The sequence below is a fragment of the Ornithodoros turicata genome, unplaced genomic scaffold (assembly GCF_037126465.1).
Source record: "Ornithodoros turicata isolate Travis unplaced genomic scaffold, ASM3712646v1 Chromosome53, whole genome shotgun sequence".
NCBI lineage: Eukaryota > Metazoa > Arthropoda > Arachnida > Ixodida > Argasidae > Ornithodoros > Ornithodoros turicata.
Window position 1 is genome coordinate 528,738 of NW_026999381.1, and position 25,385 is coordinate 554,122.

The 25,385-nt window shown below is 45.8% G+C and overlaps 1 protein-coding gene across 1 annotated transcript in view; it reads left to right on the forward strand.

Annotated features, from left to right (window-relative positions):
* The window catches only part of LOC135374314 (uncharacterized), a 134,457-nt gene that overhangs the window by 47,970 nt on the left and 61,102 nt on the right, over window positions 1–25,385 (forward strand). The window lies entirely within an intron of this gene.

Consider the following 25,385-nt stretch of genomic DNA (forward strand, 5'->3'; position numbering starts at 1 on the left):
TTCACGTAATAGTTCTGAACACGTTCTTCTAGTTCATGAAGAGGAGGTCCCAGGTCAATGCTCTCTGACTCGCATAGCTTTAGGAAAACAGCGGTGTCTACGCAGTGTGAGAAGGTGTCCATATTTATGACCTCTGGAAGCCGTGAAACATATTGACCTTGAAGTTTTACGACAGAATTTTTGAAAACTTCTTTTTTGCAGCTATTCGTGACATGCTTAAAGCGTGCTTCGTCGATCCTGTGATCTTCGTGCACCCCGGAAAATAATGCACCTTCTTGCACTTTTTTTATCAAGTTTTTTTTCTCACTGTCTTCCACGAGCAAAATGACTTTAGTTCCAGCCACACGGGACACGTCACTCAGGAATCTAAGAGTTTCTATAAAGTGTGTGACATTACGAACTGTCACGAGCACAAATGCACATTTGTTCTTCACTAACACATCACAGTCCAGCGTGGGGCAGCTCTCGTGTGCTTCAAAAAACAAGTATGGTCGACCAGTAGATTCCACAGCGTTGTGAACCATTATTTCGAGAAGCCTCAGTTCTGGACCCGTAACAATGTGAAGCGACCCCTTCTCCCAGAGACTTCTACTTATTGGTTTCTCGAATTGGACATTGAGTTTGCCAATATCGCAAGCTTTGTTGAGTTTCTCGTTTTCCCTTTTTATCTGTTCTGCTTCTACGGATGGAATGCCATTCTGAATGTATTCCCGCATGTCCGGTATGACATGTTCCTCGAAAAACTTTCGTAGTTTCGGTACTTCCCGTTCCAGAACCCTATTTCTATCGTCGCAACCATATTGGGCCAGTATGTGAGGAATCCGTACAATTAGCTCTTCTTCTTCATCATCGCTGAGAGCTAGTTGGATGAGATCATCGAGTCCGTGTTTCCTTCCTTTTATGTCATTCAGAATGGCTCTATATTGCTGTTCTCTCTCTGTATCCCCGCGGAAATAAGGCAGGCAATCATTATTATATACTAGGCGAAGTGCCATATGACATAACTCGTGAATGACAGTTCCACAGGTTTCTGCTTCTGTAGTGCTGGCCCCGATGAAAACTCTTTGTTTGTTGCAGAAAGTGAGACCGACTTCACCTTTATTGCTCCGTCCCGTAGTCCGCTGAACGCTCTCACTGTTGAAGTCGAATAGTACTTGTAGGTGCGGTGCTGTTGCAGCCACTTTCAGAATATTCCTGTTTAATTCGTCACTGGAGAGGTGCTCGAACATCTTCTCCAATCGCTCATTGAAGTCATCACATCTGGTGACGCTCCGTGATTTGCTTTTCAGATAGTCGATGTAAGAGTCCACGCGTTCTGTGGTGTAATGCCACTCCCGCTGAATTTCAGCTCGGTCAAGAGGTGTGAGACGTTCGTAACACGATAATTCTACGTCGTTCTTCACTCTGCAATCACGCGATACTAGCAGAGCATGAATGCGGAAAGCTTTCTCTTCAACAGCTTTGTAGCGAGCAGATACATTTTCATCGGCATCTAACCACATTTTCAGGGCAGGCACAGCATCCAGGCACTTTAGAACACGTGTCTCATCTCTGTCCACTATGGCTCGATGCATTTCCTTCCTGACCTCCTTCCAGTCTTCTGACGTTTCCATCTTCAGATCAACTACAGACGGTGAAGCCATTCTTCTTGAGAAGAGACGACAAACTCCTGCAATTTTGAGGGGAAATTAGAAACACGAGCACATTGATCGAAATAATTCATCGAACACAGGCTGGCAATGTATGATCGTTACGTAACATGTTAGCTTGCTCCTGCTATGAAAATTCAACAGTGTAAAAATGACTTCTTGGTGTGAATTATGTTGTTTTGTGTTGTTTAAAGGGACTATGAAACGATTTTTTTCTTCGTTTCGTTCGAAAGAAGGCATTTTTCTGAGTCTAGAACCGAAATTTTACTTTCGTCGCGCGAGCGGATTTCTCGGGAGCGAATTTAAACGGAGCGGCGAAGGGAGGACAGCTAGCGCCGCGCCGTGGCGAGCTACCGAGCGGAGACACAACGGGCAACTTGACGCGACCACGGCCGGCTCAGCAACACGTCATCGTGACGTGTTGCCGAGCCGAGGAATCCCGCCAGGAGCATGCGCCGTAGGATCCCGCGTATGCGTTCATCGGGAGTGGAAATCTCCATGACAGCAGCTTTCGCGTGATCGGCAGATTTCGGCAGTGGCGGCCACAGCGCGAGATCGCGGCATTACTTGCCATTGTGCAACACCGGTGACGTAACGGGGAACCGAAGTGCGGTCCGTACAGTTACACCATCGGCAGGGAAATATGCGCGGGAGAGGAGGAACGCGGAAGAGACATTTCCAGCGCGCGCTGGAGTGTCCTCCTCGCAGAGTGGAGCGATTTCGTCCGGAAAAATTTGTGGCATATTAGTTTCTCTGCGGGAAGAACAGTTTCCATCGAAAAAAAGTATGGGGGTTCGGGAAATTTCATAGTCCCTTTAAACATAAATCAGATTGTTGTGGGGCTTAACAGCGACATAATGGACGAAAGCCGATTCCACGTTAATGGAGATGTGTCAGTAGGACAAGGGCTGAGTAGTAGGTGAGTCATCTCTGAATAGGAAATTAGCAACAGCACTTCTCAAAAGATCCAGTGGCACCCCCGGGCAAGAATTTCATCGTTTTAACCCTCCCACACTGGAACCAAGAAGCGTGGGATACGTAGCCGAAGGTTAAACTATCTGTTCTCGGGGCTATTCGCGCGGTCGCGACCCTCCGTAACATCGACGATTGTGTGGACGTTACATAAAACGATATACTGGCCACAGTAGACGACACGTATCAACGACGACTAAGTGCGCGTGGCCCATTTCTAACGCTAGTGTACGTCACCCTACGTCACATGGTATATGCTTGGGGTAGTTGGTACCTTGGCGAGGTTGACATAATGCAGTGTTATGAACAAGGGTCAAACACGAAGGGGAAAATACAACCACACACACGTTTTCCTTCGATGTTGATGTTTGTGAAAAAAAAAAAAAAAATTGGGATCGACTTAAGTCGTCACGCGACAAATTCGGCTACTCCCATAAACGGACCCCCACCAAACTTAAGAAGGAATGGAAAAGGAAAACAACGCAATTTTCGCGAAAACTGTCGGCCAAAGGCCAAGTCATCGGTTAACGTTACGCACAATGAGTCACGCTTAGTCGACAGACTCCCACGCGCAGCGCTGAATAAATGTCACAAGCTCTGCCAAGGCAGCATCCCTCTTGTCAGGTGGCTAACGATCGAGCACTTTTAAGCCTTAACCGCATGCGGCGGTTTCTCGACGGAAAAACGGCCAACTTTCCCACCGGCATGACAACTCGACGGAAAAACGGCGGGATGAACCGCATGCACAGATTTCCACTGCGGCGGACGGTGGCGCCCTAGCGGCCGTTTCGTTACTCCGTGTTAAATTTTGACTTCAAATTAACCGATAAATATTCTCCTACACACAGAAAAGTTAGAGTGACACACAGAACAAGTTCTTGAAGTCAAAGCATATTCGCGAAGCAAGCGTTAAAAAATGCGCCCTCAGACAGCAGCGGGCGGGCGACACCGTGCCTTCCCACTTCCAAGGTTAGCCATACGAGCATCCGAAATGCCCGCCACTGGTACGGCATGTCCGCTCATGGAACGATAGCGCGTGAAGCAGTGCTATTGGCAGCCGTCGAGCGGCCGCTTCCGCTCCTCGCCGAATTTTTCTGTTACCAGTGGGCGCGTTAGGTTCGTGCTCCGGGAACATTCCCTCTTTCAGGGGATCACTTAACACCTCCGAAGTGACTTCCGGTGCACGTTCCCGGGTGCACCCTGCGCACCCCTTCTTCGGAGCCGGGGAGCCTGGGAACGCTGGGGAAGAGCGAGGCCAGTTCCGGAGCGTGACGCATGTTCCGGTGTACTGCCTTTCGAAATGGCGCAACCGTTGGAACCACTGATCTCGATTGTAAAAGGCTGGATCGCGGATAGGGAGCGCGAGCGTGAAGAAACCGGCCGCCATCTTACGGTGCTCACAACAGTCGCCGCAGCGATCATGGCAACTTCTTGCAATTACGGTCGTACCAACCGTACTGGCAAGGTTACAGGGCCTAAATTTATACAGGTGAGTCACTCTTTATCGAGGAATAAATAGGCGTTCATTCTGTATATTTAGTTGACCATTATGAAGTGTTTTTTTGTCCAAAACGAGCACTGGATGCAGGTTGCTTAATCGCTCTTCCGACGTTCAATCGAGCACACTTGCATTTTACCCGGCGGCAAATACAGTTTGAATGCATAATATGCTTGAAAGAACACGTTACACTACACAGGTAGTGTTGTCATCAATATATGTGCGAGCACTCGAGCGCTTTTTTGCATGCATTGCTAGCATGGTACACGGTGTTCTCTGCGGAAGCAAGTGCCACATTCATTTCTTTGAATTACCTTCACGCGCAAGTTCGGTATTACGTCATAATGAGACCACGATTGTCACCTTTTTTCATGTATTGGTATTCTTTTGTGCCTTGGTTTGATTTGTGACAAAGAATCCTACGTAACGGTGGTGTGGCGCGACTTGAATAACGCCTTTGTCTGAGCTGTATCGTCAGCTTGTTACGATAGTAATAATTTGTAGCGTGTCGCGCTATTTGAAGCAGTTTTTAAGGCAAAAGTGGTCTCTCAATACAGGTTTCGTCATGAGGGCTACCCAGTGAATAATCTGTGTAGTGTGATACGGCTGGGTGTACAGGTAAGTGTCACGTTCCTCATCCACTGGTTTCTACTTTACAGGAAGGAACAACCTCAGTGCACGCAAGGTGGTTAGCCTCTCTCAGTTTTGCATATTTTCTTACATGTTCACATCAGAAATACACCTTACACTTTAGGCTCCTTCACCCAGCAATATAATAATTAGATATTATTATTCTTTTTAGAATAGTTTTTCATCTTTTTAATTTTTAGAAGATACACGGATTGTAAACCATGTTTTAAACTGATGTTTTAACATTTGTCCAATACATTTATTAAACAACATATTCATTTTTAACTGGTTGCACCCAAATCAATGTTCTGATGTATTATTTCCTTTGTTGTCGATGCACCATAAAAATTGGAGTAATCATCATCAATGCAGGTTACTTCACAGCTGCCTCGACATACTCAAGAAATGGGTGCAGAACCTGCGTAATGCCCACAAACTTTGACTACCACAGCACCTCCAGAAAGTAAAGGCATATGTGTCACGTGGGATTTTTAAAGGCGTTCACAGTATATAATACCTTGTATTAACTGTTGTAGATGTAAGCCGTCTCTACAGTACACTCTCAGAAATTAAAACCGTGATAATTGTTTCAGTTAATAGGCATGCACATATATGCTATAAGAAAATTATTTCTTGAGAATGCACTTCTCTGGCTACTGGTGTTGTTTACATCTACTGTTGATCACATTCATTTATCACGTATTATATTCTTATATATACTATTATGTTAACACATATTTGATCACATTAAATTCAAAATTCATCATATATAAGAAAATACCAGGAGGGAAGTTGCTATTCATTGCTCATTCTAACCTAAAATTGAGTGCTACAAATTTAGAGAGAGTACCTGTCCATTGTCATTCCTAAAATATATATTGTCATTGTAGCAAGGTCATAAAACAATAAATGTAGTCTTTTGTGACCTCCCTGCACGTTCATTGTATCCTGAAACGCATAAGTGCAAGAAATAACTCGAATAAACTTGATGTCGTATATACTTGATATAAAATGTTGAATAATATAATGTATGATATAAAATGTTGAATAAACTTGAACTTGTATATTCTCTTTACTCACCATCAGTGGTCTTCTTTACAAAAGCATATCGTGTTAGATTTTTTTTGTTTACGTTTCACAGACTGGGTACACGAGGGCCAAAATGACAAAATCACAACTGTTTCAAGCTCCAAATCGTCCTGCTGCAATTATCCTGTTGCAGACCATACGTGTGTAGTGCAAGAAGGCCCTTGCACATCAAAATGTAAGATGGGAGTCACAGTTAATGCAAAGTGGTTCCTATGAGAGACTTCGATGCTGAACAAAATTGTGCAAACTGCGGAAGGTGCCATAGAAGATATTCAGAAAGCGTGTCTGGTCTCACAACGGTGTTACGACGCTCTCTATTAGATGACGATGATACTCATTGGAGTTTCAGATGTGCAGCTGCATTTTTTCGAACATGCTCCACATAACAAGCATGACAAAGTCAGCACTGGATAGCAGGCCCCTGTTCCTAAGCAGCGTTGCTCACGCTGCAGTTGTATTCAGCAAAAGCATGTGAGTACTCGAGAAGGGCATTCAGTTTGGCACAACCGCGCCTGCAAATAATCAACAAATGAAGGAAGAAACAAACAAACATAGAAGGGCTGTACTTCAAAAAGAGGTAAATCCTGCGTCTCAAGGAGGTGTTACCACTTTTAAGTAACTTAATTGATTAAGCTTACATCACTACCTGATTAACTGTCCTAACGAGCGTGTTCCAATTGCGTGAAGCAATTAGATCACGCTCACAACGTATTTGGGCTGCTTCGGTGTGTCCATATTTGTGAGGCAAAGCACCGCAGTCGTTCACTAAAAGACACTTTCTGCGGCGGTGCTTGATATAAATCATACGAAACCGATACACGGCTAAAACAACGGCTCTGATTCTACAGAACGATCTCTTTCTGCCATGCGAGTATATCCTTTCCCGGACCGTTCTTTATGGAACAATTTTTGTCCAGAACGCAGCACGGGATATTACATACATGGTGGTTGTTAACCTCACATCGTTTCTTGTTGAAATATTGGCTGGGAAACGTACTGTAGTACAATCCCCAGCGCTGCACTGTTGTGACGGTCTAGTTTCGGAATGCAAAACATAACGTAATTAAGAATCGAACGGCAGGACACCTGTGAAACACTGTTAGGATACATCAGTATACTGGCACCTTACAAAAGTGTGTGATGACAAGCAACGATCAACGCCTGCAGCGCTATAAATACTCACAATCTCCGTTGCCTCCCATTGTTTTCTATGGGCGCACACTGCGCTTTAGGGCCTCCCAACATGGCGGCCCGAATGCACGCCTCTCCCCCGCGAGCCCCTCTCCCATGCGCCATCCAGCCTTTATACATAGAGATCTGTGCGCGTGACGTGCATAAGAGCAATGCCGCACGTGACTTGTGCATGCCTGTTTGCGCGATAGTTGATTGTCGCGTGCTAGCATTTGTCCATTATGATGTTTTTGAGTAGCAATCACGCGTTATGTAGACTAAAATGCAGAGTAGCGTCAATGTAAACACAGGTATCACGACGCAGCCTTCTGTTCAGTACACTCATGAACAAAAACACCTCTCTGCATTCCCAGCAACGGCACGGTCCTCCGCTCCACTTTGCCCATTGGGGACGTCATGCTCACGTGACGGCTGACGTACATAGAGGATCCTTGGGGCAAGGAGTATGCGAAGGAGAAAAACGAAACCGGATGTCTTCAGAGGAGTATTTTTTATTCGATATCTCGAAAACCACGCCGTTTTGTGAGCTGACACTTTCCACCCAGCATGTAAGCCTCCGTGGCAGTTGGAAAAAATCAACTTCCGGTTTTCCCGGACTGTCCCTTTAAGGCGGTGTCACACTGGGCCGACAACCGACAGAACCTGTCGACTGACATCCAAAGGCGTCGTGTCTGCGAACCAGTCACATTGCACATACAAAAGACGGTCGACACAGACATTCGTATGTCGGCCGTCGCCGAATGCCGCTATCGACGGACCCTCCTGACAAACAAGCTTGGCACACTGAATGACAGCGACAACCGACAAGTCCCTTCTTTCAACATGGCGTCCCGAATAAGCCTTTTGGGAAAAGTACGGCGAATTCTCGTTGTTTACACTTGGTAGTCATTATCACGAACATACGAGACCAACACAGACGCAGGTGTATCTCATTCCTTGACGCTATGTCTCCCCTGCTTCAGTTCGCCTTGGAAGGCTTTGCAATGCGCTTTCCGTGGCGTATTCGGCCCTTGGCGATTGCGTCAGGTGAAGTGGGATTGTGTGCGCTGACATGTGTGTTGTTTACGTTCATGGACCCCTATTCCATTTTGGGATTCGTCAACGGTGCTCCGAGTGGTGACCTCATAATTATTCTATGTACGCTTCGATACCCCACCCGACGGGGGACTCCTAGGTTGAACTTCTGGACAATCGGACTCCACAACAGCAAGTTCAATTTCTCCCGTCTTACTGTTCTCCTTCAACCAGCCAGCTTGTCCTCCAAGCTGAGTTTGTTACAATACTTCATGTTCCAGCATAACTAGTAGAGTATTTGTAATAAATTATGCTACCGATACGAGTGTGTGACTGGATTACTCAATGATCGGGTGACCTGCATGTCCTGCTTTTAAAATAGTTGCTGTTGTTAAGTAAATGCAAATACTTCTACCATTTAATACCATTCGTGAATAGGCCAAGCCACAATCTATGGCTGAAAAAAAAGGGGAAAAAAACCTTTTCGTGCAGTATGTGTCTGTTGTCGGCGGTATACTTTGAGCAACGGTCAAACCGCTGACGACGCATCGTCAGACATTGTCTGTCTTCCGAATTTGTCATCCAAATGTATCATACAGAAGCGACATTTTGTTTAATTGCGTCTGTCGCTGTCGGTCGGCGCAGTGTCACAGTTGTGCTTTGCAATACAAAGTACGGTGACAAAGTCTGTCTTGCGTCGGCGTCGAGTCGGTCCAGTGTGACAGCGCCTTTAAAGTGAGACGGAGCGGAGCGTAACGACACGAATCATCAGCCACCGTCGGTGAGTTCATAGTTCGACGGCATTCGGTGAAACGCGATGCGTCAGCAGCCGTCGAGGAAGCACAGCAATGCTCTACATCTGGCGCCGGTCACCGAGCTGTGCACGACGTGGGCTCTGGTGGGCTCGCGTTTCTTATGCAGGAAGGAAATAGAAGGAGCGGCTCTCCGCGCCAGGCTAGCGTAGCCACCCTCTAGCGGTCGCTCGAGTCAACATCGCCCATTGCTTCCTGTCCACCACGTGATCCCCTCTCAAGTTTCGGTTTTGCGATGCTTTGTTTCTCGCGCTGCTCTCCGTATGATTTTGCTTTTTTCAAGTAAATTTTTTAAAGTAATTTATTGTGAAAACGTGAGCACCATCGTAGAAACGACCTATGGTAATCTTTTACGGCTAAGTGTTATTCGTAAGTGCACGGTCAGTTGTTTTACTTTTAGTCGGCCTTGTGTGTTGGAGTCATCTTGAATTGTCCATTTGGGACCTCAAACTCTGCCGCAGATTCATTTCATATCTTCTGTTGTTGTACAAATCTGATTAATGGAACGGCATTCTTTTCCACTTAATCAAGGAACGTACATACGTTCGAAGTAACCGTTGCAACACGTGATGTTTCCAGTCCCGCGTACTCCTTTTGCGTTCTGCACACTGTGACTGGTCTTCTAATAGAACGGTAAACATTCGAATACACAGAAATAAAGCGCAGGCACGCGTTCAACTTAATACTGCCATATAAGCTGTGACACAACTACAGCTCGCGTCGTCTGCTCTGCTGGCGCCATGCTGTCTGGAGGGTCACGTGAGCGGTCAAGTGGTAGACAGGAGTATCCCAGAATACAATGCGAAGCCGGATACGCTCGTCCCGTCGGAAGGGCCGCTCCTTGTGTTTCATTCCTCCATGGCATTTTGCATTATGGCGTCGCCCATTCTCATTGTCCTGGACTCTCTGTTAATTTGTTTTGCCCACACCGGCCTTGTGACGTCACCCGCGGAAACTGGTCTATAGAATACACTACCGATGGTCTATAGACGCGCGACTTTCTTCTTCAACTGAATGTGCACATTGGGGGTCCCAACCCTATTACAGCAGTACAAGCGAACACAATGGGAAAACGGATTGTTTTCTGTCGAATTCCAGCACGCGTGTACAGTTGCCAGGTATGACCGCTTTCCCTAAGTTACGAAGTGAGAAAACCTTTGATGGCTTTTTCGTTAGATTATGACCCCGGTAGGATTAAGATGAGGAAGAGTGGCGTAACGATAGGTTCCTGGGTAAGCGCGGAGTGATGGCTGCGACGGCCGAAGACTACGTCCGACTCTAAACCAGCTTCTAAAACGTCGGTGCTCCTCAACGCAGGTACGGGCGCTTAAGAGCTGCGTTCCAAAATGACACACATTTAGCCACCACGAGTTTGTGACATCATGGTATTCTTCCTGACCCACATGAAAATGAGGGGAAGCGAATTCGACCCGCACATTTAGATATGGCAAAGAAAATGTGCAAAGAATGCCTACGAGAAGACTGTAGAAGTGTTCCTTTTATTTTTCGCGCATTTCTCCGCAATCCCGATTTTAAGTTCCCGCGGATAACTCTGGCCGTATCAGGGCAAAAATAGTGTGGCGTTCCACGCTGTACCGTGACTACCTTGACCCTTTCTACTCCATGCAGCATAGAAAGTTTAAGCAAGCCGCAGAAGAATGATTTCTCCTATCATGCAAGGTGTAAAGAAATGTAAATTGATCACGCTTTCGTTACCCCTACAAACACATTGCACTGTACACGTATATTCCACCATACGCTCTAAGCTAAGCGTCCGCCGCGCCACGGAAAATCGTGGCGCCAGCCATAGGAACTAGTTGTGCGAGTCCGCTCGGTTTTCGATTGCTATTCGTACGCTTTCAATCGTCACCTTGCATCGCTGACGCCGCACCTGAACTGATAACTGCGAAAAGTAATGCCGTACCGCCCAATCTGGTGCGTCCTTGGGTGTACAAAAACGTATGATAGTGCCGGGTATGGGGAAAACAAAGGTCCCTGGTTGTGTGGGCAGAAAAATGGTCCCCCAGGCTCCTGCGCGCCCAAAAATACAAAGGTGTGGTTGCCGATAACTGATGAAACACGTCACAGCCGATCGAGTTTGACCATTCGCTCTCCCCATTTGTTGAAAAAGGAGGTATAGACCTTTTCTCGTATGTTTTGATAATAAAATGTGCACGCGAATGTAATTGCTTTTATTTTCGCCATTGAATGACGTGCTGCTTTTATTTTTCATAAACATCGATGTTAATTAAGAAACCTGTGTCCCCAAATTTTAACAAATCAGGGGGCTTAATCGCTTCATTGTTGTTACGGTCGTTACAAGCTAACGAGTGGCGGGAAATTCAAAAAGGTGGGCACGTGACACATTGCGCGTGACGTGTACCACGGCCTTCACGTATCGCGCGAAGAGTGCCGTGCACGTGTTGTATCACATGCCCACCTTTTTAAATTTCCCGCCACGCGTTAGCTTGTAACGACCGTAACGACGATGAAGCGATTAAGCCCCCAGGAGGGCGAATGATAGCATTTGTCGGCTATGATTAGTTTCATCGAGTTTCGAGAGTGACTGCTCTATTTTTGTGCACACGGAACCCCGTTGGACCATTATTTCCGCCCACGCAACCAGGGACCATTTTTTTTCGGGACCCGACAACGCCCCACGGGGTACAAGGTTCTAGAGTTTCCCGCCAAATCCACACGAAGTGGACATGAGAAGAAAATTAATGTCAGCCGTCAAACGTACACGTGTCACAAAATAAGCTATTTTTGTGTACACGGAACCCCGTTGGACCATTATTTCCGCCCACGCAACCAGGGACCATTTTTTTTCGGGACCCGACAACGCCCCACGGGGTACAAGGTTCTAGAGTTTCCCGCCAAATCCACACGAAGTGGACATGAGAAGAAAATTAATGTCAGCCGTCAAACGTACACGTGTCACAAAATAAGCTATTTTTGTGTACACAGAACCCCGTTGGACCATTGTTTCCGCCACGCAACCAGGGACCATTTTTTTCGGGACCCGAGAACGCCCCACAGGGTACAAGGTTCTAGAGTTTCCCGCCAAATCCACACGAAGTGGACATGAAGAAGAAAATTAATGTCAGCCGTCAAACGTACACGTGTCACAAAATAAGCTATTTTTGTGTACACGGAACCCCGTTGGACCATTGTTTCCGCCCACGAAACCAGGGACTATTTTTTTCGGGACCCGAGAACGCCCCACGGGGTACAAGGTTCTAGAGTTTCCCGCCAAATCCACACGAAGTGGACATGAGAAGAAAATTAATGTCAGCCGTCAAACGTACACGTGTCACAAAATAAGCTATTTTTGTGTACACGGAACCCTGTTGGAGAATTGTTTCCGCCACGCAACCAGGGACCATTTTTTTCAGGACCCGAGAACGCCCCACGGGGTACAAGGTTCTAGAGTTTCCCGCCAAATCCACACGAAGTGGACATGAGAAGAAAATTAATGTCAGCCGTCAAACGTACACGTGTCACAAAATAAGCTATTTTTGTGTACACGGAACCCCGTTGGACCATTGTTTCCGCCCACGAAACCAGGGACTATTTTTTTCGGGACCCGAGAACGCCCCACGGGGTACAAGGTTCTAGAGTTTCCCGCCAAATCCACACGAAGTGGACATGAGAAGAAAATTAATGTCAGCCGTCAAACGTACACGTGTCACAAAATAAGCTATTTTTGTGTACACGGAACCCCGTTGGACCATTGTTTCCGCCCGCGAAACCAGGGACTATTTTTTTCGGGACCCGAGAACGCCCCACGGGGTACAAGGTTCTAGAGTTTCCCGCCAAATCCACACGAAGTGGACATGAGAAGAAAATTAATGTCAGCCGTCAAATGTACACGTGTCACAAAATAAGCTATTTTTGTGTACACGGAACCCCGTTCGAACATTGTTTCCGCCACGCAACCAGGGACCATTTTTTTCGGGACCCGAGAACGCCCCACGGGGTACAAGGCTCTAGAGTTTCCCGCCAAATCCACACGAAGTGGACATGAGAAGAAAATTAATGTCAGCCGTCAAACGTACACGTGTCACAAAATAAGCTATTTTTGTGTACACGGAACCCCGTTGGACCATTGTTTCCGCCCACGAAACCAAGAACTATTTTTTTCGGGACCCGAGAACGCCCCACGGGGTACAAGGCTCTAGAGTTTCCCGCCAAATCCACACGAAGTGGACATGAGAAGAAAATTAATGTCAGCCGTCAAACGTACACCTGTCACAAAATAAGCTATTTTTGTGTACACGGAACCCCGTTGGACCATTGTTTCCGCCCACGAAACCACGGACTATTTTTTTCGGGACCCGAGAACGCCCCACGGGGTACAAGGTTCTAGAGTTTCCCGCCAAATCCACACGAAGTGGACATGAGAAGAAAATTAATGTCAGCCGTCAAACGTACATGTGTCACAAAATAAGCTATTTTTGTGTACACGGAACCCCGTTGGACCATTGTTTCCGCCCACGAAACGAAGGACTATTTTTTTCGGGACCCGAGAACGCCTCACGGTTCTAGAGTTTCCCGCCAAATCCACACGAAGTGGACATGAGAAGAAAATTAATGTCAGCCGTCAAACGTACACGTGTCACAAAATAAGCTATTTTTGTGTACACAGAACCCCGTTGGACCATTGTTTCCGCCACGCAACCAGGGACCATTTTTTTCGGGACCCGAGAACGCCACACGGGGTACAAGGTTCTAGAGTTTCCCGCCAAATCCACACGAAGTGGACATGAGAAGAAAATTAATGTCAGCCGTCAAACGTACACGTGTCACAAAATAAGCTATTTTTGTGTATACGGAACTCCGTTGGACCATTGTTTCCGCCCACGAAACCAGGGACTATTTTTTTCGGGACCCGAGAACGCCCCACGGGGTACAAGGTTCTAGAGTTTCCCGCCAAATCCACACGAAGTGGACATGAGAAGGAAATTAATGTCAGCCGTCAAACGTACACGTGTCACAAAATAAGCTATTTTTGTGTACACGGAACCCCGTTCGAACATTGTTTCCGCCACGCAACCAGGGACCATTTTTTTCGGGACCCGAGAACGCCCCACGGGGTACAAGGTTCTAGAGTTTCCCGCCAAATCCACACGAAGTGGACATGAGAAGAAAATTAATGTCAGCCGTCAAACGTACATGTGTCACAAAATAAGCTATTTTTGTGTACACAGAACCCCGTTGGACCATTGTTTCTGCCACGCAACCAGGGACCATTTTTTTCGGGACCCGAGAACGCCCCACGGGGTACAAGGCTCTAGAGTTTCCCGCCAAATCCACACGAAGTGGACATGAGAAGAAAATTAATGTCAGCCGTCAAACGTACACGTGTCACAAAATAAGCTATTTTTGTGTACACGGAACCCCGTTGGACCATTGTTTCCGCCACGCAACCAGGGACCATTTTTTTCGGGACCCGAGAACGCCCCACGGGGTACAAGGTTCTAGAGTTTCCCGCCAAATCCACACGAAGTGGACATGAGAAGAAAATTAATGTCTGCCGTCAAACGTACACGTGTCACAAAATAAGCTATTTTTGTGTACAAGGAACCCCGTTGGACCATTGTTTCCGCCACGCAACCAGGGACCATTTTTTTCGGGACCCGAGAACGCCCCACGGGGTACAAGGTTCTAGAGTTTCCCGCCAAATCCACACGAAGTGGACATGAGAAGAAAATTAATGTCTGCCGTCAAACGTACACGTATCACAAAATAAGCTATTTTTGTGTACAAGGAACCCCGTTGGACCATTGTTTCCGCCACGCAACCAGGGACAATTTTTTTCGGGACACGAGAACGCCCCACGGGGTACAAGGCTCTAGAGTTTCCCGCCAAATCCACACGAAGTGGACATGAGAAGAAAATTAATGTCAGCCGTCAAACATACACGTGTCACAAAATAAGCTATTTTTGTGTACACGGAACCCCGTTCGAACATTGTTTCCGCCACGCAACCAGGGACCATTTTTTTCGGGACCCGAGAACGCCCCACGGTTCTAGAGTTTCCCGCCAAATCCACACGAAGTGGACATGAGAAGAAAATTAATGTCGGCCGTCAAACGTACACGTGTCACAAAATAAGTTACTCCGTGGATTCTATCTGTCTTCTTTTATGCCAATGATCCTAATTGCTTGCCGTGATCAGACCGTATATCGTTCGTGTTGCGTTGAGTGATGTGATGTATGTTCTCCATTCAGAACCGAATTTCCGATTAGCTTGGACCTTTTCGCTTTTCCTGACTCAGCTAAAGATAATTCTGCATCCCTGTGCTGTAGGTGCAACCTTTGCAAGGTTGCTGTAAAAAGTATAAAAGAAAACACAAGCAAGTTCAGTGCTCACGAAGAAAAGGTAAAAGAATTGGAATAACGCTGACATGCCTGATTCTGCATGCCTTATAGTCTGATGACCGCTGAGGACCGAAACTAGTCGTTCGGAGTTTGAAGCGATTGAAATCCACAAAGTTACACACAATTTCGATGTTCATGACGCCCGCCATACACTTTTGACTGGTTTTCATATCGGACGACTCACACAAAAAGTTGGCTTTCCCACCGCTACGTGGCTGCGCAAAGCGCCACCTTTAGTCTGTGCACGAGGCGTATACCACGAAGCCGCAACATGCCTTTCTCCGCCAGTGCCCTGAGTGATAATGAATGACAATGAATAAGAACTGGCTGACATGCAGGTACTATGGCCTCCTGCAGGGTCCTAAAAGGCCATTGTACAGGATCTTTTCCCCCATTACCCATGTGAGGAGAATAAAGGGATTGACCTAAAACGCCGCCATCCCCGTGAACAACGGATGTCTTAGTAAAGGTCACAACAAAAGACAAATGAGCACTGTACTTTCACCTCGGCACGACACCCTAGCGGCAAGCGGAAGCTGGCAAACTCAGGCCAGTTCACTGCCTCAGAGGGGTGGACGACTGCGCCATTAGCGACACACTGCGGTAGTTTCGGTATGGTGCCCGCAAGGTGAGTTGATTTAACTGTTGTGCTCGCCAATAGCACGTGACTCAAAGATTGCTAAGACAGGGAACTAGGGGGTATCACAGTGATAACAAGGTTGAATCGTGGTGGCAGCACTTTACAGTGTATTGCTTTTATTGGAAAGCCCTGACAGACAAGAGAAAGAAAGATAGCTTGTAAACAGTTCGTTTATTATGGAACTGCCCAAGCAGCACAATGCACTGAAAGTCGAGTGCAATAGGGGTGGAAGGTATGCGTTTTATCAGTGTTCTTTAGTTTCACGAATCTGTTCAAGGTCTTCCACCTACCCGTCCACCCCTATTGCACTTGATTTTCAGTACATTTCGGGTCAGTGGTGACCAGCTGATAAACAATCGACGCTAACATTGATGATTCATTGATTGACTGCAATCCAAATCCAACTCACTTCACGGGCACATACAAGAGTATTAATACCGAAACTACATCAGTGTGTCGCTAACAGAGCAGTCGTCCACCCCTCTGAGGCAGTGAACTGGCCTCATTTCGCCAGTTCCCGCTTGCCGCTAGGGTGTCGTGCAGCGGTGAAAGTACACAGCTCGCGTGTTCCGTAAACTTTTGTCGTGACCTGTACGTGCCGAAATATGCCCGAGTATTTACCGCGACACGATATGCAAGGGCAAAACACCCCCGGGAACCTGTGTCGCGAATTTAAGTTTTCGCGAATCACTCCTCAAAGCAGCTTTGTTCGAAAACGCGAAAATATTTTCCACGCGAAAAAAATAAATAAATAAAAACGTCTACAGTAATAAAATAGGTACAAGTTCCTCGGCCTGATATTTGCCGTCACGCGCCTAACGTATTGGTGTGCACGAGTTCTACGGTTGTGCATTACAGCAGTGCCACAGTATTTTTATGCAAGTTCCACGTTATGTTCCTTATTTTGTGATCGATGTATCGTATATCATATTTTATGACCGAGTCAAAAACGGAACATATAAACAAGGTCCCACGACTTGAAGATGACTTTTCGTGTGATGTGGAGCCAGGACACGACAGCGATATCGACACGAGCGAACTCTTGCTGGTGGTTTAAAAAAAAATTAACATTGTGCCAACCTTGCGCAAACATAGTGGAGCAATGTGGCCAGACGTGTGACAGACCGCGCAAACTCTGACGGCGCACTTCTGAAAACTTAGAAATCAACTTTATGATACTTCACAAGTAGAAGCAACACTTTGAGAGAACACAGTGTGGGTACAAGGATTTCAATGACGTAAGTGCATTAGAGTTCCCAATACTATTTCGAAAGGTTTATATCGATCAGGTTTATAGAAGAAACCTGATCGATGGGCGACAAAGAAAAACAAACACGACATGGCTGTGTCGCCCATCGCAGAGGCTTGCTCAAGCTGAGGTTACTCCAACAGCTAGTCTGCATCTGCGTCATATTATGTATAGGTCCTGAAGACACGTGACTTATTCCGTTGTTTGATCTGGCAAGCCCGGAGTCCGAAGGGGGATTCAGGAGGAATGAAATCGATACTTTCTAGATGCGGACGTATAAAGAAGGAATACGGAACGATTGATTGATTGATCGAATGGTGAAGGTAAAAATGTAGATGCTAGTCCCAAAGCAGTCGAGACTGGTTACTCCAGGACGCATTATTCGGGACTCGTTTATTAGTAAAGTAAATTTGTCTTTTAAACTTTATTTTCTGCGAGTTTATTGGCACGTCGTAGATACAGACCATCGACTTTGGAAAGTTTGCTTTCAAAGTTAGATTTATGAGATTCATTTCTCAATTTAGTCTATTTTTACATTGTTTACTTCAGCGTCGTCCCATTGTTCCTATTATGGGTTCTGTATCAAGGTCGACTACTGTATCGCTTTACGAAGGAACCTGTGACGTCAGCAGACATTGATTTTGTTCTCTATCTTGGCAGGGAAGCGCAAGACTCCAATTTTGAACAGATCAGAAGACGAAATAACATTCTGAATGACAGAAGGACAGAACTTACCTTATTCGATGTTATAGAAGTGTACAAGCGTCGCAGTTCCCCTGGGTGCCCTTGGTTGGATGAGAGAGTGTCGTCGAATGACTCAACGAATACCTGCTATGCCAAAGTAAAAAAAATAAATAAATAAATAAATGTCGAGGGAATGTGAGCGTGACCAAGGTCACAGGGACCAACTATGCTATGTGATGTGCTCAATGCAACATCGCCACCACGGAGCCTATAGTAGTATTAGAGTCTTACATACCTTTGTTGGACATCACGTGATGTTTGTCCAAGTACCCCGCGGATCACGTGTCAGTCTTTAGACCCTCCACTGATGGTTTCCTGGTTCGTCGTCATGGGCTTTCCAAGGTCAGACCAATGTCCCTCCTGTAACGTGCCACGCGACTTAAAAACTGCCCTGATGATCTGCCATCGTTAGAGATGACACGTGACGTCACAAGCGTGGCGAAAAGCGTCTTGTCTCAAATTCCATATAAGGCCCGCTCCATGCTTTGTAATTACATACTTCCCTTGACGTTCCAAGATGTATGTGGTAGAAAGCATGCTACAAAACGATGATTGGTGGACGGTCGAGGTTCACTTTAAGATAAGGGATAATACCGAAACTAGCATAGTGGTTAGGATGATCGCTTCGCCACGCCGAGACTGGGAGGTGACACGGATTCGAATCCTGTCACCGGCTGTGCTCTCTGAGGTTTTCCCTGGGTTTTCCGAAGACTCAGACCAATGTCCCCCACAGTTCCCCCTGGAGTCGGCCCAGGACGCGCATTAACCCTCCTGTCCCCAACTCCTTCCTGCTGTCCTCTCTCCATTTGTTCACATCTGTATGCCGCTCATAGTCACAGTTGCTTCGCGGCGCTCACACGGAATTCAAATAACACTATATATGAAAGAGATAATAACAGTTGCGCTAAGTATTCGGGCAATAAAAGACGTTTATAAGGTCATGCCCAAAAACTGTGAAAGATAAACATAAACTGTCCATAATCTTTTAAATGCCCCCTCCCATGTCTAATATTATTGAGCTTTAATTCCTCCTAAAACAACCGCTCATAGCCATCTCGTTGATAGACACACCCTTCATGGAGGACATTACGTTTATATTTTTCACGAATGACCGTTAGCATTGTAATATCATACACTTGACAAACTGCACAAATATAAAAATGTGTATTATAACACGCATTAATTAAGCTAGAAGGGAAAATGATTATATATTACGATATCTTATCCCCTATGTGAGCAACACTTACACACACTCACTGCACGGTGACTAAGGAAAAGACAAGGTTCGAGAGGGTACTTCACGTGATGCCTTCATGGGTTCGTATCGTCTTATCAGTTGTTTTTGCACCTGCAGACCACCCAAGGTGACCTTTCCTAGCGAGGACATCATTAAACTTACACTTTATATAACGAACTATGACAAACAGACGACAACAATTGTTCAGAAAGACACCACCATACACGAGAAGGGATGGCAAGTGAGATTGTTCCCCACTGCGGATGCAACAGATCGTGTTGAGATGATAAGGGGGATACTGATGAGCGAACTACGCAGATATTTAGGGATAGTAACATTAATGACGAACATTCGAATTAACCGTAACACACCCGCCAAAAAAGGGGGAAAAGGCAGACGGCACCAATAGGTGCGAATTCTGAGCGACCATCGGTGAGAGTGGCGCTTTATATTAATCCAAGGAGAAACAAGGGCACGCTTCGGTGATCCTTGTGAAATTTAGTTAGCCAGACGCAGGGTACGTACAATTTACAATCACTGTGAGAACAGCAAAAAGAAATCGGGACTACACAGTGAAACGCTACAACGCAGCATAAATAATAGTGAAAGATATACGCATTGGGGATCTCACCTTACTCTTGAGTTTCACTGATGTTCACGTGAAGAGATGGAGCTCCATCGATCACCTGGCGGGGTCTGGAGGGACGCTTATGGGAAACCTGCTTATGTGGAAGGCAGATAAGGCGTTATCTTTCACCGCGCCTTTGTTTGTCATGCGAGTAAGTGTCACCTCCTGGTGTGGGAATGTGGGTTTAGAGTAAGACCGAAGGAATAGAGTTACACCACTACACTGCAAGCAGTATTTAAATGATAAATCGTGGCTTGAGTAGTAAAATAGTATGGAGTAGTAGCATAGCATGGTTTGGTACATGATGCCTTTTAAGCAAATATAGTATAGAATGTGGTGAACTCACATTCATAGTCTATGCCTTGATTGATAGAGCAGAGATGACGTCATCGGGTATCATTGCTTTGGAGCGAGTATCTTAGTAAATGAAAGTGGTATAATGCGGAGGAAATTTAATAGAGGAGAGGATATTGTTGGCACTTTCCCCCAGAGTGAGGGCGAGATTCAACACAATCCCTTTTAAACTCTTTTTTTAATCTGTGCATTAAATTACGCTCCACTTCAAACCCCGGGAAGTTCAAACACGCCGTTAGGAACCATTTTCTACATATGACATAAACCGTGTTCTCTTTGACAGTTTGTTTCTCGGCTACAAATGCTTTGTTCCTGTTTGTTTGTTTGTTTTCTCACATGTATGAACTTTCTTTTATCATTTGATTTGTTGCATTTGAGATTTTGTGCATTTCATACTGTGTCACCTTGTTTATTTTCTTTTTTGGCTACAAACAGCTTATTTTATAGGTATTAACTTTGTTATTTCCACAATAACACGTATTTTCATTTTCGTCTGCTGCTTAACCTCCACCTCCATCCTTTTTTTTTCTGAAAAATCCTCACAAGACTCATGTAACATTGTTATATGCCCATGTTTCTTCCTGGGCTGTTCGACAGGGCTTGCCCTCTCAGCCCAATTTTCTATGTACTTGTACCGTACCATTTCTAAGCAAAAAAAAGACATTACTTAATCTCTTTGGTACAATCCCTGCTATCTTCCCAGACTTTATGCACCTCTGTTCTTCCCTTCCTGGACTATAGAAGGCAAACAGCTTTGCAGCTCCTTTGGCGTTATAGGGAAGATTGGAATGAGTCGATGTGCTCGGTTTGGCCGATAAAATATCGAGACGAATTTCGCATAAGGCACGAGTCCGAAATAGACGGTAATGCGAAGGAAATTATAAATTGTAAAGTTAACGCTACCCACACGAAAGTTATTCGTTTGTAGAATGCTCCAATGGAGAACGTTCGAAATGGTGACGCCATATTTGCCTTGTCTCTGTATTATTTACGACGGAAATGTTCCTGAAATGATGATTAAGTGATGATATTCGAGGTAAATATGTTTGTAGAGTGGGTATTATAATGGAACTGCATTAAAACCTTCCGGGTATTTGCTTCTCCCTACAATATGTCTTCTGTAGTCCATCATTCGAGACAACTTGGAGAATATGACTTCAGAACAGACGTCTTCCTTCAACTGCACTACATCACGATGGAAGAGTTTGTCAAAGAATGTTGTCTGTAAATCGAATAGCGCTTTGTTTTCTGATTATGTTATCGTACAAGTAGAGTTTGTTTACATGCATCCATTTATATCTGTATGCACGCATGTCATGCGCGTGCAAGATGTGTTTCCTTTTGTTTCGTAAATTCATTCCTCGCTGCTCTAAAGTCTTCGACGATGCAGATATATTAATAAACTAAACAGACATTCTAGCCAGTCCTACTGTCCTCTCTCTTGTTAAAACCAGTAAAACTGTGCAATCCTCCTCTCTAGTTGTCGCCGTCTGTTCCCCGTAATGGCAGCTGTTGTCTTAAAGAGTTGTCAGGAAATAATAGAAAAAATAACACGGCGGCTTCCAAAGTCTTTGATGCAATTATGGTGCTTATCTATTCTCAGAACCTGTTGGAAACGGCGTGTTTGATGGCCTCTTCGCTAGATAAGGTCTCCTCTTGGGTCCCGCCGGCACGAAAACAACTGATAAGGCGATAAGAACGCACGAAGCCATGAAGAGCAATTCCACTCGAGAGTTGTCGGGAAATAGAAAAAATAACACGGCGGCTTCCAAAGTCTTTGATGCAATGATGGTGCTTATCTATTCTCAGAACCTGTTGCAAACGGCGTGTTTCATGGCCTCTTCGCTAGATAAGGTCTCCTCTTGGGTCCCGCCGGCACGAAAACAACTGATAAGGCGATAAGAATGCACGAAGCCATGAAGAGCAATTCCACTCGAGAGTGGTCTAATCGATGAATGTTTTATAAAAGACACCAACATTCAAAGTTCGCACAACGACGTGAAACAACGACGACAATAGCAACAACAAGTAAATTAGAGTGAATGATAATATTGGGCCAAACTTAAGACTCAAAAAGCAAACTAATGGTGAGAAAGGATAAATAGGTAACTATAAACTATTTAGGACTACGCATTCATATTAGAGATGGGATGAATCCAAATGGTTCCGAATTCGAAATCGTTACCAAGGAAAGTTCTTCGAATCTTACGGAACTCCAATCTTTCCAATCATTTCTTTAAAAAAAGGTCTAAACAACGAGGAAAAAACAACGTACAGCAAATTGTTTCGTCCCCCCCTGTCCACCAGGAAAAAACAACGTACAGCAAATTGTTTCGAATCAGCATATGATACCTTTGTTTAATGAAAAACAAATTAAATGATTTTTGAATTTCAGGAGAAAATATAGCCATATTGTTCTCCTTAAAGTTAATTTCCCGTATTCACCAGTCCCACTTAGCCACTGGTTTAGTGACGTCTGGTTTAAGTTGATCACGTGAGAACTTCGTCCGCCAATCACGAGCAATCCTCCTCTCCAGTTGTTGCGGCCTGTTCGCCGTACAGGTGTCTTTGGATTGTCTCGCGGCATGGCTGAGTGGGTTAAGGCTCGTTGGTGGTAACAAAGGTCGTGCTGTAGACTGGGAGGTGGTGGGTTCGAATCCTACCACCGGCTGTGCTGTCTTAGGTTTTTCCTGGGTTTTCCGAAGACTTTCCAGACGAATGTCGGCACAGTTCCCCCAGAAGTCGGCCCAGGACGCATACTAATCCCCCACTCCTTCCTGCTGTCCTCTCTCCGTCTGTCCACATCTGTACGCCGCTCATAGCCACTGTTGCTTCGTGGCGCTAAAATGCAATAAAAAAAATAATAATACTAAGAAACGGCGGCTTCCAAAGTGTTCAATGCAATGAGGGTGCTTATCTATTTTCAGAACCTGTTGCAAACGCTGTATTTCACGGCCTCTTGGCTAGATAAGGTCTGCTCTTGATGATTGATTGATTGATTATGTGCCGGTCTGCTCTTGTATGCCGCCGGCACGAAAACGACTGATAAGGCGAGAAGAACGCACGGAGCCATCACGAAAGTGGTCTCGGCGTCGAATCTTGACAATGGACACCTACGTTCAAGCTGTGCACAATGGCATGAAAAAAAAAACCAGGACGAGAATAAGGACAAATAAATTAGGGTGAATGATAATATGGGGCCAAAGTTACGACTCAAAACAAAAGTAACAGCGAGAAAGGATAACTAGTTAACTAAACTATTTACCACTACCATTTATATACTCTGGATCGATATCTTGTGCCCTCAGTATGTGATTACCTCTGCATTCCGATATATTTGCCTCAAAATTTCACTATTTTCTAATTCGCTATTTCACTATCCTCACCTATTTTCGCTGTAACGCAATTAAGAGCCAGAGGTTGCAAAACTAATCAGAAGTGGAACTGTTACAATTGCAGTTAATGGAACAGAAATGTAACTAATTCATCAGCGATGTTGAAGTCCGTATAGTTATTTCGGCGTGTCGGTGCATTATACATACTACATAGCGATAATGCGTAATAGAGACAGTGAACGTTATGGCCGAGACAGGCACTCTGTAGCAGCAAGCTGATTTGAATCGATGCAACGAACACTTAAAGTGACTTCGACTACACTCTTGTCGATACCCGTCCGCCGGACCCGTCAGGGTGTCATACTCCCTAGCGGGACGACGCTTTCATAGGAGACGCTCGGAGACGCTTTCATACGAACCAAATATACGGCAACCAAAGTAATATTGCCACGTATCTTCTTTGGGGCGACCACACGCAACAACAGGCAACGAGGCGTCGAACGACGGGCTGGGGCCTGTGACACGTCGCGCTACATTGCAAGCGATCCTTCTGGAAGCATCTGCTCCTTCGCTCGCATCAATCAAGGACGGGCCGACGAGCCTTGGAGAGGCTTCCCGAGCAGCACATTGTACTAAAAGTCGAGTGCAATAGGGGTGGACGGTACGTGTCTTATCAATGTTCGTTGTCTGTTCAATGTTTCAAGAGTCTGTTCAAGGTCTTCCACCCCTAGGTGGTTCAAGGCCAACCCCTATTGTATTCAACTTTTAGTACATTGAGTTGCCTGGGTTCTGTATTTCCTCCTCTCCACCGACGCGCGCTTTCTACAATGTTCGCCGCCGTGCATAAAAGTTTGTGAGCTCCCAGTCGGACCATTATTCGGTAGAGGACGATGGTCTTCCTCTACATGAGCCCCTACCGGCGATGATGGTATGCCACGGAGAGGCGATGACGGTAGCCTATCTCCATGGCCGCGCCGGTGGAACTGAGGCAGGTGCTCCAGGCGCGTCGCCATATTCGTCGTTGTCCACGGCCCGCTACAGTGCTCCCCCCTCAGACGCGGAGCGGCGATAAGAAAGATCGAAAACTCACCGCCACACTGTGACCCCACTAGGACGTTTCGCTCTCCTCGACGCCCGCTTCGACATGGTCCACCTGGACATAGTGGGACCGCTGCCCCCGTCCTCCGGCAATCGCTATCCGCTCCTTGCAGTAGGGTTTCTCCAGCAGCTGGAGCGTCCTCTACCAGCCACGTGTTAGCATTTGAGTAGTAACTTCGGGGCGGGTCTCCTGCTTTCCTTCGGTTAGACTTGTCTCGCTAAATGTTATCCACTAAAGCGAAGCTTATTACAATCGCTCAGTACAGCGCACCTTTATTTAGTGGCTCTAGGTTAGACAAAGTTACACTGCGCGTTTGTAATTTCTTGTAATGAAACATGTATGAGACGCGACGCGCTTGCTAGGAATGACTCTAGCCAGGCAAACCTCGCCCAAATGAAAAAGGAGTTGAATACTCCCAATTTATTCCGTGGGTTTGACATTTTTACGGTTGCTGGTTTTCATGGTTTTCTTTTTGTTATTTTTTTATTTTTATTTTATTTTTGCGGTGGGTTTTAGTTTTCCTGGTTTCTGACGGATGGGTTGGTGTTGGGTTGGTGCTCTCTTTTGATAGATTCCTTGTGGAATTCGAGGGAGAGGTGAAATTGCGGTACTACATGATCATCTTTATAGGAAAGGCCCGTAATAGATAATAGTGAGTTTTAGCATACCGTACGCTGTCGTTTTTGCGTACGCAAGGGATAGCATCTTGGGCCTGCGCAATGCGTAAAGCCCTGCTTATGCCTTGCGCGTGCGAACCACCAACGCTGTCCCTTACGTGCGCAAAGGTGACGTTATACTGATACTCACTATTAAGTGTATAGCAAAATACGCGGAAATCCACCCCTCTCATTACAGGGCTT